This window comes from Lepisosteus platostomus, chromosome 15, assembly GCF_059453375.1.
Source record: "Lepisosteus platostomus isolate fLepPlt1 chromosome 15, fLepPlt1.hap1, whole genome shotgun sequence".
In the NCBI taxonomy this organism is placed as follows: domain Eukaryota; kingdom Metazoa; phylum Chordata; class Actinopteri; order Semionotiformes; family Lepisosteidae; genus Lepisosteus; species Lepisosteus platostomus.
Window position 1 is genome coordinate 27,066,840 of NC_142625.1, and position 11,219 is coordinate 27,078,058.

Consider the following 11,219-nt stretch of genomic DNA (forward strand, 5'->3'; position numbering starts at 1 on the left):
CAATTCGCTGGATCGTACAGAATATTTTTTTCCCCATTGCAAGCCTTTGGAAAGATCACTGTCCCAAGGAGACATGCCTGTAGTCTCCCTTGTTCAGACTCCCCATGCTGCAACAGAAACTGTTAATCTTTTCTGTTTTTTTATTAGAGCAATAAATTAAATGTTAATACAGAAGTGTGAATACCATATTACCATGCCTAATGAGGCACAGTGCAATTTGCATTACAATCATCTTATTAAGGGCAGAGAATAGTTTTCTTTCTTTGTCATTATCTACAAGTGAAAGGCTGCTCTGTAAAGAAAGTTATCAAGGTTAAAGTAGTCTCGAACAGCTAGCTGTGTAAAGACTAGAACAGGGACTTCCAACCTTTGGTCCTGGGGACACCTTACACCTGCTGGTCTGCATTCCAGCCAAACATTACTTATTTGGATTAATAATTTCATTGACTAGAACCTTTGCATGTTTATTTCCACTCAAAAGTCATAGATCTTAATTTTTTAATAAAATGCAATAGGTAAAAGACATGCCCCCAACACATTCAAATTCATTTTTCAATTACATGGTCAATGAAGGTTTCAGTTATATAACAAAGCTCAGCTGGAATGAAAACCAGCAGGACCAGGACTGGGAACTCATCTGGGCTAGACTATCCTCCTCATGTCCAAATTCACCTGCAGAGACACAGCTCTCTAATGGTCGGACTCTGCTGAGCACAGCTAAAGGATATGCAGACAGCTTTATTCTTTAAATGAGCTCACACAACCAAGTTCACTTTTCCCACAAAGCTTTCTCCCTCTTCATTAGAGGCTTTGCCTGCAAAGACATTCTTCACTCCCAACTATGTCAGTGTATTCAGACTGTGCCTAGTCAGTTGCTCATCGCTTCAATCTGTGATTCAACGAGTTGCTCGGAATTTACATAAAAAAACACTGGAGTGCTTTCTTCTTTGTCAGGGGTAGTTCACCTCTTGTGCCAAATGAGCAGTCAGTCATCTTTTATCCATTTAATTGCACACTACTGCTATGCCAGAATCTCTGCACTGAAGAACTGTACTGTCCTGCCTTAGAAACTTCACTCTCCTCAGCCATTATCCCACGATCACAGGGTAGTTTAAACACTAATGGTAACAGACTGGCAACATACTGTATCTTTTCACTATGCAGTGGAAGACACTTTGGTCATTAAAAAATATCAATATGCATTATAAAACTACAAGTCACCCATTTTATAATAATACATAATGAATAAAACAGCAAACGATGATGAAAGTTCTTTGAGATTCCATGTCACAGTGAGATTAATCCAACAGGTGAAAGAGAAGAAAATTGCATTACAGCTCTGTGGTTCTCACTCCTCTCCGTGGGGCTTTCAGGCCGTCCTGCAGAAGAAGGGAGACTGTCGAGAGAACACTCCGGCCCTCCCGGCTCACGCTCGCTTGAACTTGCAGATCAGGGAAAGGGTGAACACACAAAACAGACCAGGAATGCTTGGAGTGACAAACTCCATGCCTAATGCAGAGACTACTCATTCCCTTGCCTCTTCGGCATGTTTGCACTCGCTTCTAACAAAACCTGCTTATTGATTCTTCCTTTGGAAGAAGAATTAAGGCCTCCAGACAGACTGAAAGTTAAGCAGGCACTTGGTTATCTGTACTCTCAGTGCATAAATCCTCCAAGATCTTTTCAACAACAAACCCATGTATTTGTACCGCAGCTCCATCGCACTGGAGTAGCAGATGCGTAAATATAATTATTCCTAATGTTTCCCCTTGGCACTATAATCCCTGGGAAACAAGATAACTCTTTGGCATACTTTGCCATGAAGAACGGGGAGAACTCTTAACCAACGTCAACGCGTATACATGAGAAACAAAATGAATAAAAAGCAACGTCACTTTTACAACCAAACCCTGGGAGGCAGAATTCCAGGGCAGTTCTTCCCAGCACATTCGGACAACCGGATGATTAAGACATTTCGGCCGTTTTCCTAAAGCCATCGGAAAACACCTTACTCTGCTATAGCGCTGAGAACCGGCGCATTGTTTCATCACTGTCCACTCCACGGTAAATTATTTACACTCCACTGAATTATGCATGTGAGTTTATTTACAGGAAGACTTCAGAACAGCAGTCGGGGAACTGCCACGATTCATGGTGGCAAAAAAAAAATGAGAAGAAATAAACTAATCCCAGCAAGTCACAGCTGACATGAGAAGACAGAGCTCTGGTCTGTTCAAAGACGGAGTCAATTGAACTGTCCGTCCCTTTCAAGAAATAGGGCCACCTCACAGACTCGCCGGTTTTCATATCCGTAATGATTTATATACCCGACTCCCGGCATCTTAGAAGTTAGTGTTGGATCTGATCTTCAAGCTGAGAGGCATATGACAGCATTTCAGCAAAGCGGAACCGGGAGAAAGGGGATTAATGTCTGCAATGCCTTCTGCTGAATTACAGCCTAGTGTCCTGCCATCGCAATTTGCATAACCTGCAGCACATGAGGCAGAAAGAGGGCAGAGGGGCCTGTGAAGAGACAACCCCAGGACGGCAAAGCGCTTCCAAAGTGCGTGACGCACCGGGAGCACAAGGCTTTAGCAACAAAGATTTTTAAAAAAGAAACAAAGTTAAAAAATATATCCTGGTGGTAATTACACAAGATCTTGGATGCTGGCATTCGCTCGTCTGAACTTGCTAGACTTTTTTTTACTGCGGTCATTCCGCAAAGTAAAGAGGAGGAGGGCGACGGATGAGCCAACACAGACGGGCGCAGCTGCTGCAGGCCGAGCTGGTGCGCACCGCGACCCTCCAACCTCCCTCCCTCTTGTTTGTCGCTGAATTAACAGACCATGTTATTAAAAAATACCACATGTATATATATATACAGTATGTGCGCGTTTAAATCACATCCAGTACACCATCTCCGAGCGGGCAGCAGCAGCGCCGTCAGTCTCTCGGAGCCGGCCGATAGCACAGGGTCGGCCCGCAGCTCGACAGCACCGCGGCCCGGCGCCGTCACTCGCTGTCACGCTAATCTCTGCTTCCCCCTCACTCGGACTGCTCCTGTTGTGGGGGTTTTTATTTATCTTCTGATTTTTATTTTTACGTTGTCCTCTCTTTTTCTCTGCTTCGCTCGGCCCGGCGGCGGGGTCTGCGCGGCTCGAGAGCGCCATCTGCCGGCCGAACCCCCGCTCTGCGCTGAACGGCTGTAACAGCCACAGAACTGCGCTTTATGGACACAGTATATCTCGCCTCTCTTGATACACGTTAGTCACGCGTGGAAACCAGTAACAGTTTTTCCGATGGCTTGAGAGCGGCATTTCCCTGCGGCTCCTCTGGGGTAGGGGCTCATTCCCTGACTGGTCCCAGTGAAAGAGACCCCGGCCACGACACACACTCCTCTCGTTACCTGCCCAGCAGCAGAGAAGGGTAGTGGGACTAGACTACACATGAACCAGCTGCACTAAGTTCAGCATTACACACCAGAAACGACAGTTCAAGCGCAAACACACACATATATCTATAGTGTATCGGCTGAAATGGCTCGGACTGAGTGAAAGGCTCGGCTCGCTCAGGAGAAGCCCAGCCCAGCCCTGGAGCGCAGCGGCCAGCACCGGGCCTGGACTGGACTGGGCCGGGCCAGGCCGGACCAGCCCCCCCAACACGTTAAACACCAGATTGTCTGCCATATGAGAAGAGTTTTTAATTATTTCACCGCTCGCAGTCTGTTTTTCCTCGTGTGGAAACTCACCGTGCTTATTAGCAAGAACAGGACGTCGCCTGATTTAACCATTTGTGTTCAGTGGGTTACTTCGACAGGACCGGCGCACCATTACTTTACAATGTTTGAATGTAGGTAGCGTGTCTAGTGTTTCAATGTGTATTTGGATATTGGCTATTCCCATTTCATTTCACCGTGACCGGGTTCGTTACTCTGTCGGCCTGGTGTTTGACTGCGCAGACTCGACGGTGTGTATCCAAGCCCTACCTGTCGTGTTTACCAGCGAGGCGCCATTACAGGATCTGGGGCTCCTGCCCGCTCACCTTCTTCCAGGTTCCCCCTTCACCCTGGAAGAAACACCAGCTCAGAGGAGTGTCTCCCGTTTCGTCTTCACACGCTACAACCAACTCGAGTCTCCGTCGGATTCAGGTCAACGAAATTGCCGCCAACCCCGAGCAGGCCACAGCCGTAAAGCAACGCGCGCTGTTGTGGGTTTTGTTTTTAGTTTTGCCGACTTGATTAAAGCTTTTTCCTCTGTCAGCTGGTGCAGAGCTTCGCAAAACGAAAACGCCCGTTAACAACCAGCTGGCAACATACTCGATTCCCCAATTAACCAAACGACAGAGAAAAGGGGTTTGTAGGCGTGTGCCAACTGCGGGTTAAGAGCTGAAAGTTTCAAAAGAAGGGAAACGGACCTGCGTTTCTTGACTGCTGGATTCCAGTATTTATTGTTGACCGGTGTAGTTTTAAAAAACATTTAGTTTGGCGCGTTTTATGCGACCTCATGAAGCGTAGCATGAGAAACAAGTAGGAAGAGTTATCTTGTGCACCTGCATTCAGACTACATGCACAAAAATGATACTGCCGCACTCCTGTAGGAAATACAGTAATGGAAAAATAAAGTTTATTTGTATATCCTTTCGTTCATCACAGGGCTCTGTTAGATGTTAAGATTTAGTTTGGCTTCGGTTTTCCAGTTCCCCTCTGGACAGACGCCAGTTCTCCCACTTCCGAGTGAGAGCGCAGCGCAGCTGTGGCCCGTGGGCAGACACGCGTGGTCCAGTCACTGCCTTCAAAGGATTAGTTCCTTCACTTCTTACGCACTTTTTTTACAACGTGTACTCTACTTAACATCTTATGACTGCTTTTTGTGAAAGTTATTATAGCCCATTACTGTGCGCGCCTATTGTTACATGTCTCACTTGTGCGCCTCATGAAAACGGCTCCTTCAGGTCCTCTTAAGTTTTAACGGTTCCTCCAGACCTCGGCCTTTTTTTCGGAGCGGGGGCAGGACCGGGGCTCTTCTCGGGACGGAAGTGTAGTTTGTCGTCTGTCAGGGGGAGAGATTCCCTTCACTGCCTTGAGACCCCACAGCAACGCCTCGCAGGTCTGCGCCCTATTCAACAGGACACCCGCGCCCGCTTTTCAAGACGGAGCTCGCCGAGTCTGGACACTGTAAACATGAGGGGTTACCGACAGCCTGACCAGTAGTTTCCACTACAAACACGTGGTCTTCAACGGAAAAGCCGCTGATAGAAGAAGCTTGAGCTTTTTAAACATGATAAAAAAAATTAATTGAAAAATCATTGTCGTGCTAACGAGAGATTTAACAATTATCAGCTTCTGAATCGGGTGTCTATGAATAGAAGTCGGGGCAGCTAAATCCGAGCTGCGGATTTGGGGTGCGTGTCACGTGGCGCTGCGGTTCAGACTCGGGGGCCCCCCAGGGCTGGTCGCGTGCCCGGGGGGTGGAACAGGCTCGCGGTACATCTTGTAAATCCGAAAGCGAGTAAAGTCAGTGCCGGACTGTAGATTTCATTAACTACGCGATAGCCTGTTATAATTCTTACAACTTTTAAAGGTTAAGCAGTACTTAAGGCTACAAGTCTTATTAAAAAACAGTAATTAATAGTTTCGGAAGCTATTGACTAATAACATTTCCAAGACAAGTCTCTTCATAGCCCCATTAATACAGGTCGGCAGCCCTACAGCCTGAAGGCGCAGCCCGCCTCGCCTAGCGCTTTAAATCTCTAGGGGGAAACACGCCAGCCACAAGCCCACGCGTCGTTCAGCGAGGTGTGCACAGGACCAGCAGCTTTCAATTCCTAACCGTGGTACTTCAAGGGACAACCTTGAGAACCGTACTGTTACCATGTTACGGGAGAAAACAGACTGTGAATAATATAGAGGAGGACGAAGGGGGAACGTCTCGTATCCTTCATGAGTCTTTTGAACGTTTGCCTTCGGGAAGACAGTTCGCTGTCCACAGTGCGAGACGTGGCTTTGATCAGAGGGCTTCAGGCTCGCAAACAATGCACTTAATACCTTCTTAAATATTACACACTGTTACTTTCGATCATTTTTATGCTCCGTTTGCTGTTTTTATTTATGTATATATATATATTCTTATTGATGTTGTTTTATTTGCTAAGTTTTGCCTGTTGAACAACTTGCTGTTTAAATTGCCCCCCATGAGATGAATAAAGTATTTTGAATTGAAAGATCGGGCCGTGGACAACATACTATTTCGTTCAAACTGCACACCGGTGTCGCAAAGAGCGCCGCTGTCCGCTCGCCCTGTCCTGCGCCTGCGCGCTGCGCGATGGGCTTCGGGGATTCTGGAGCTGGGAGGGCCGCTGAAAGGGCAGTGATCGTCCCTCCCTGACTGCCGGCTTCCTCCCCCTCCTTAGGCCGTGCCTAATTGGAAAAGTCCGCCGGTGGGACCCCTCCGCCCCGGCAGGCAGAACTGTTTCACCGCCTTCAGCCACACCCGGCCTTGGCCCAGAACTTACATGTATTTCAAGAGAATGAAAACCTTCCAAAACAGCAGCAAGCTACCTGTTGCTCAGAGATGTAAACTAGTGTTTACAGATACAGTATAAACACGGAGATGTAAACACGGAAGCTATTAAATCCATATTTTCACTTGGAGCTCCTTCTAAAATATCGGGTGATTTTCATGACTTTTGCGACACTTCGCTCCTAGCTCTAATCTCAGTTCACATCTGATGTTGCCGTGTTTATCCCCCCCGCGCTGGTTCTGCCCTCTTGGCTTTGTGACCGAATGCGCAGCCGGCCATCCCATCCCATCCCCTGTCCCGCTGTGGAGCTGCTGGCTCATGTAAATCAGCCCGTGAATTAGGACAGTGTTACTGTGACGCGCTCGGATGAGAAACGTGCGGCGCGGTGACGGCGGACAGCAGACGAGAGCGGGGTGCAGACTGCACACTGGCGGGGCAGAAGCCCTGTGTCCAGCTGAAACACCGCTGCCCTTAACGACTCAATACAGCTTCACTGCCCTTAGCGACTCAGTATTACACATAAGGCATTTTCCTTCTTTCCTTTTTTTATTTTCTTGTGTTGGTCGCGGCTGCAGGGGGCAGACCCGAGCCCTGCCCGCCCTTCTTGCTATTCTCCCTGCGCGGCTCGGCTGGAGAGTTTGCTGGCGCAGATGGTCTCAGTCGGCGGAGCGAACTGAAGTTATCTTTTCTCTGAGGATGTTTATCGCCGAATCCCTGAAGACAGTGCATACACAGCGGTACTCCATGAACCTGCGTGTTTATAAGACTTCTGTGCCAGATTCCGTTACGCAGCTCGGCACTTTATCATCCCACAGATTGTTCTGAGGAGTTCGGCCAGGGGAAGCGGCTGTTGTTTTGTTCTCGGAGTAGGACGTGCAGAAGCCTTAAGAATTCGAAGTGTCTAATCGCTGGTAAACCATGGACACGCCAGCGATCCCGCCCTACCGCCTCGTAGCCAGATCTGCTCTGCCTGCGAATGCTGGCCAGTAGCTGGACAGGGGGCTGAGGAGGGAGGCCAGGAGTTACGGCAGGGGCTGCTGGCGGAACAGTAGGGGGCGATCTCCCGCTTGCACCCGTGTTCCCAGTCCGACACGCCATGTGGGAAGTGCAGACAGAGCGCTGTCAGTGCTGCTGTCCATCAGGCAGGCATTAAAGCCAGATCCTGACTCCCCGGACGCTTCAAACCCCCGGGCAGTGTTTGACAGAGTAGGGAGAGGGTTCTCGATGACATCACGGCATCGCGGCCAGCCCGCGGGCGCCTGGCGCGCCCCACAGCCCGGCTCGGCGTCCCCGCGTCCCATCGGCCCTCACCCCTCGACCTCACCAGTTCCAATGCGCCTGATACGCTCGGTCACCGCAGGCGAGGGCAGAAATGAATGAAACGAAACCTCCTTGGTTTGCTCGAGATGTAAGGCATCACAAAAGCCACGAGGATCCTTCCTCAGAGAGGCTTGGCTAAGAAGAATTTCTCCCTCCCAGTAACTCTTCACACAGATTACATACTTTGATCAGGACAAGCTAGATGTGCGCTAATTCCTCTTGGGAGAGAGGAGCAAATTAATTATGCTTCTTCTTAATTGTACATAATTAAAGTGATCTGTGGGCTGTGTTGCTCAGCGAGTGTTCGGAGCTGCTGAAGCGAGAGGGCAGGCTGTCTGCGGGGTCAGGGGAGCAGGACACGCACATGAGTGATGAGGCAGAGTCACAGAGCGGCTGTCAGGCCTGTCGGCGTCACAGAGGAGATGAGTCACAAACCTCTGAAAGAAGAGAAAACCGAATCCTACTGCACTCTCTCAGGGACTGTCAACGACAATGCCCAGACCCGCTGTCACGAGAGCCCCTCGTAAAGTTATTCTGAATGTGAGGACAGAAGGGCGCGTTTGTTTTTTGTTTTTTAAAAAGTACACTTTGCCACGATTGGCAGTGGCAGTGAGAAAGCAGGCTCGAATCAAGGCACGCATTTCCTTCAGCCACCCCGCAAGGGGAAACACACCTTTAATTGACTCTTTCTCGGGCCAAATCAACACCTCAGAAGTGCCAGCCTCTGCCCCAGAGGTGGGACTGGCTAACCTGCTCACCAGGTATCTACCTTCCAGGCTGGGCGGCGGGGCCAGCACGAGAGTCCTGACTGCAGGAAGGCCAGTTCATCACGTCCTCCCGGAGTTCAATCAAGACAAATGAGGAATTGATCTGTAGCTGTTCTACCCACTGAAAGGCCATTTGGCCTCTGAATAGATCCAAATTGCAGAGAAATCTGTGCATCACCAGCCAATTACTTAAACCAGCCAGGAATTGACACTGCTTCTAATTAGCAGAAGGCTGGAGAAAGCTGCAGTCGCACTTGCCCCACTAGTTTTTTTAAGTTTGAAGAGCTCATCAAGAGGCTGAATTTGTGTTCCAGCCATCACAAACTCAGACCAGCCCCGCAAAATGTTTTGCCAGTGAGTACTGAGGTCTTTCTTATCTCTCGGATGTGATGTCTTAGCTTGTTTGGTAGTTGTGTTAGAATCTTACAAAAGCCCCCCTCTACCAGATACAGTTTGTGAACAGCAGCCAAACAAGCATTAAACACTCCGTGTTTCCCATGCTGATAGCTAATAAGTGTAGCCATGTGCTCATGTATACTTTTATCAAAAAATGCATTGCCTTTCACATGGTTTTGTAAATCTGCTAAATCAAAGTATTAATCTGCCAGTTGTGATGAAGCCAAGATGTTCAGTTTAAAGAAATAAGCCAATAAAATTAATATGCATACAGTATATAAAGCTTGTACACTTTAGGTGTGATAATGAGTAACCAGTGAGTGAAAAGCACCAACAGTCCATTACAAACCAGAAGAAACTCACCTCCTGCTCTACTTCTTCACACATATGAACATCCTCAAACCTGTAGCTCTGTTTGACAGTCAAACCTGCAACATGTATTGCTCACACTATCAAACTTTCCAGATAGGCCTGGCTCTTGCATTCCTCAGCCACACTCTGGTCTGTAGTTACAGATTCATTTCTGACCCTCTCCGTTGTCTTCCAATGGTCTCTGGCCCCCAGATTCTGCATCATGCTGCACAACCTCAAGTCCAGCTGGTGACTGCAGATTGTACCTATCATGAAGTACGCCTTCCCCTGGCTCTGAAGGAAAGGCCGTCTGTCCTCAACTTACAGAAGCCAGGTCTCTGTGGATATGCCCATGTGTCTTCCCAACTGTTCTGCTATTTCGTACCTTCCAGCTGAGGCAACTGTTCAGACAGCAAACAGCATGATCACATTACTCCACAGCTGGCACCCCTGTACTCGCTACAAGTTTGGAATAAAAAATCAGTAGTTCTCCTAAACCATTCAGATCAGTTATCTGGGAATTGCTATGGCTGCTACATACTAGTTTGAGTCCTCTGATACAGGCATTTACACAATTCCTCTGCTTCTGCAGGATCTTTTTCTGTCCTTTAATCAACACCCGTGCAGCTGCACCTGATAATATTGGATATTAGTTGTTGTTCATGGACACTGAAGTCATCTACAGTGCGTCCAATTCAACTGCCTCTGAATAGCAAAATGAAATAACACTGGCTTGTGGAAATGCAGGCCCTCTGTCAAGATGTGATCAATATTTCATTACTGCTGTTTGCTCTGCTGTACAGTTCAGCTAATCATTATGCATCAACAAGGCCTGAAAAATGGCAAATAGATTGACATGGCAAATTTACTGCATGATATTACAAATTGAAATGCGGGGTAGGACTCTGGGGTGGGGGTATTTATTTTAATTGTGTCCATTACATCACAATAGCGCCAAAAATAAGAGATCACAGTCTCTTCTGAATTCATGGCCAATTGAATCACTGTCTCTAATTTATCCCCTGGGCATCCACTATCACATTTGTGTTTGTGATTTCTCTTTGAATTAAGGTCTTATCTGAGCACTTTAAAATAAAGAACATGTCACAAAGCAGAAAGGATTTCAAAAGTCTTTCACAACAGTAATATCGATATTTTAAAGTAACAAACCCATGTACAGTAGTTGCTGATGCTCAGCTCTTCCCTTGCCACTAAACTGCACAGCGATGTGGTAAGAAGTCTCCATTAAAAAGAAGTGGAGGATGGAAATGAGGATGGATGTAAGAGCAACAGAAGATGGGAAAACAGTCAATTTACATATTCTCCTCTCTGGCTCCTAAAACAGCTCATCAGTCACAGCTGTCAAACAAAATGTGTAGGAGCACATTTCTTGAGCTGAATAAACAATAAACATAACATGAGTCAAATAGCTTTATAAAGACACAACTGGAGACACTGAAGAACCACTGGCCGTTTATACTGGCGTCCACAGGGGCCACAGCGTCCGAGGGAGGCTCTGTCCCAGGAGCGTTTTCTCCGTTCTGCTGTGAAGAGATTGGCAGCAAATCATCCTGCAAAGTGCCGAACAAGTATCATGTGCACATGCCCGAGTCTGGGCTGGTTCTCTTCAGTTTCAGGCCTGCTCATCTCATTCTGCACACGCTTTCATAAGCACCATTTATGAATCCAGCTCTTATTTCTTCTGCAAAGCTTAATTCTAAATATCCAGGCATGATTTAATACAGAGAACAATAAGTTCAGAGTTAAATTTTAATTTGTGCAAGTGCTGTGAACTGCAAAACTCCACGGACTTGCCTTTTTAATATCAGCACAAGAGATTTCAGATGTGTTCTTTGTGCTCTTTAT

At 47.5% G+C, this 11,219-nt stretch overlaps 1 long non-coding RNA gene across 5 annotated transcripts in view; it reads right to left on the reverse strand.

Annotated features, from left to right (window-relative positions):
• The window catches only part of LOC148648423 (uncharacterized), a 164,836-nt gene extending 159,922 nt beyond the window's left edge, over positions 1-4,914 (reverse strand). For all 5 annotated transcript variants that reach the window (XR_015926740.1, XR_015926738.1, XR_015926739.1 and 2 more), the window contains exon 1: positions 3,986-4,914. This is a non-coding gene — a long non-coding RNA (uncharacterized LOC148648423). The remainder of the gene's footprint in view (positions 1-3,985) is intronic.
• Between the last annotated feature and the right edge of the window lie 6,305 nt (positions 4,915-11,219).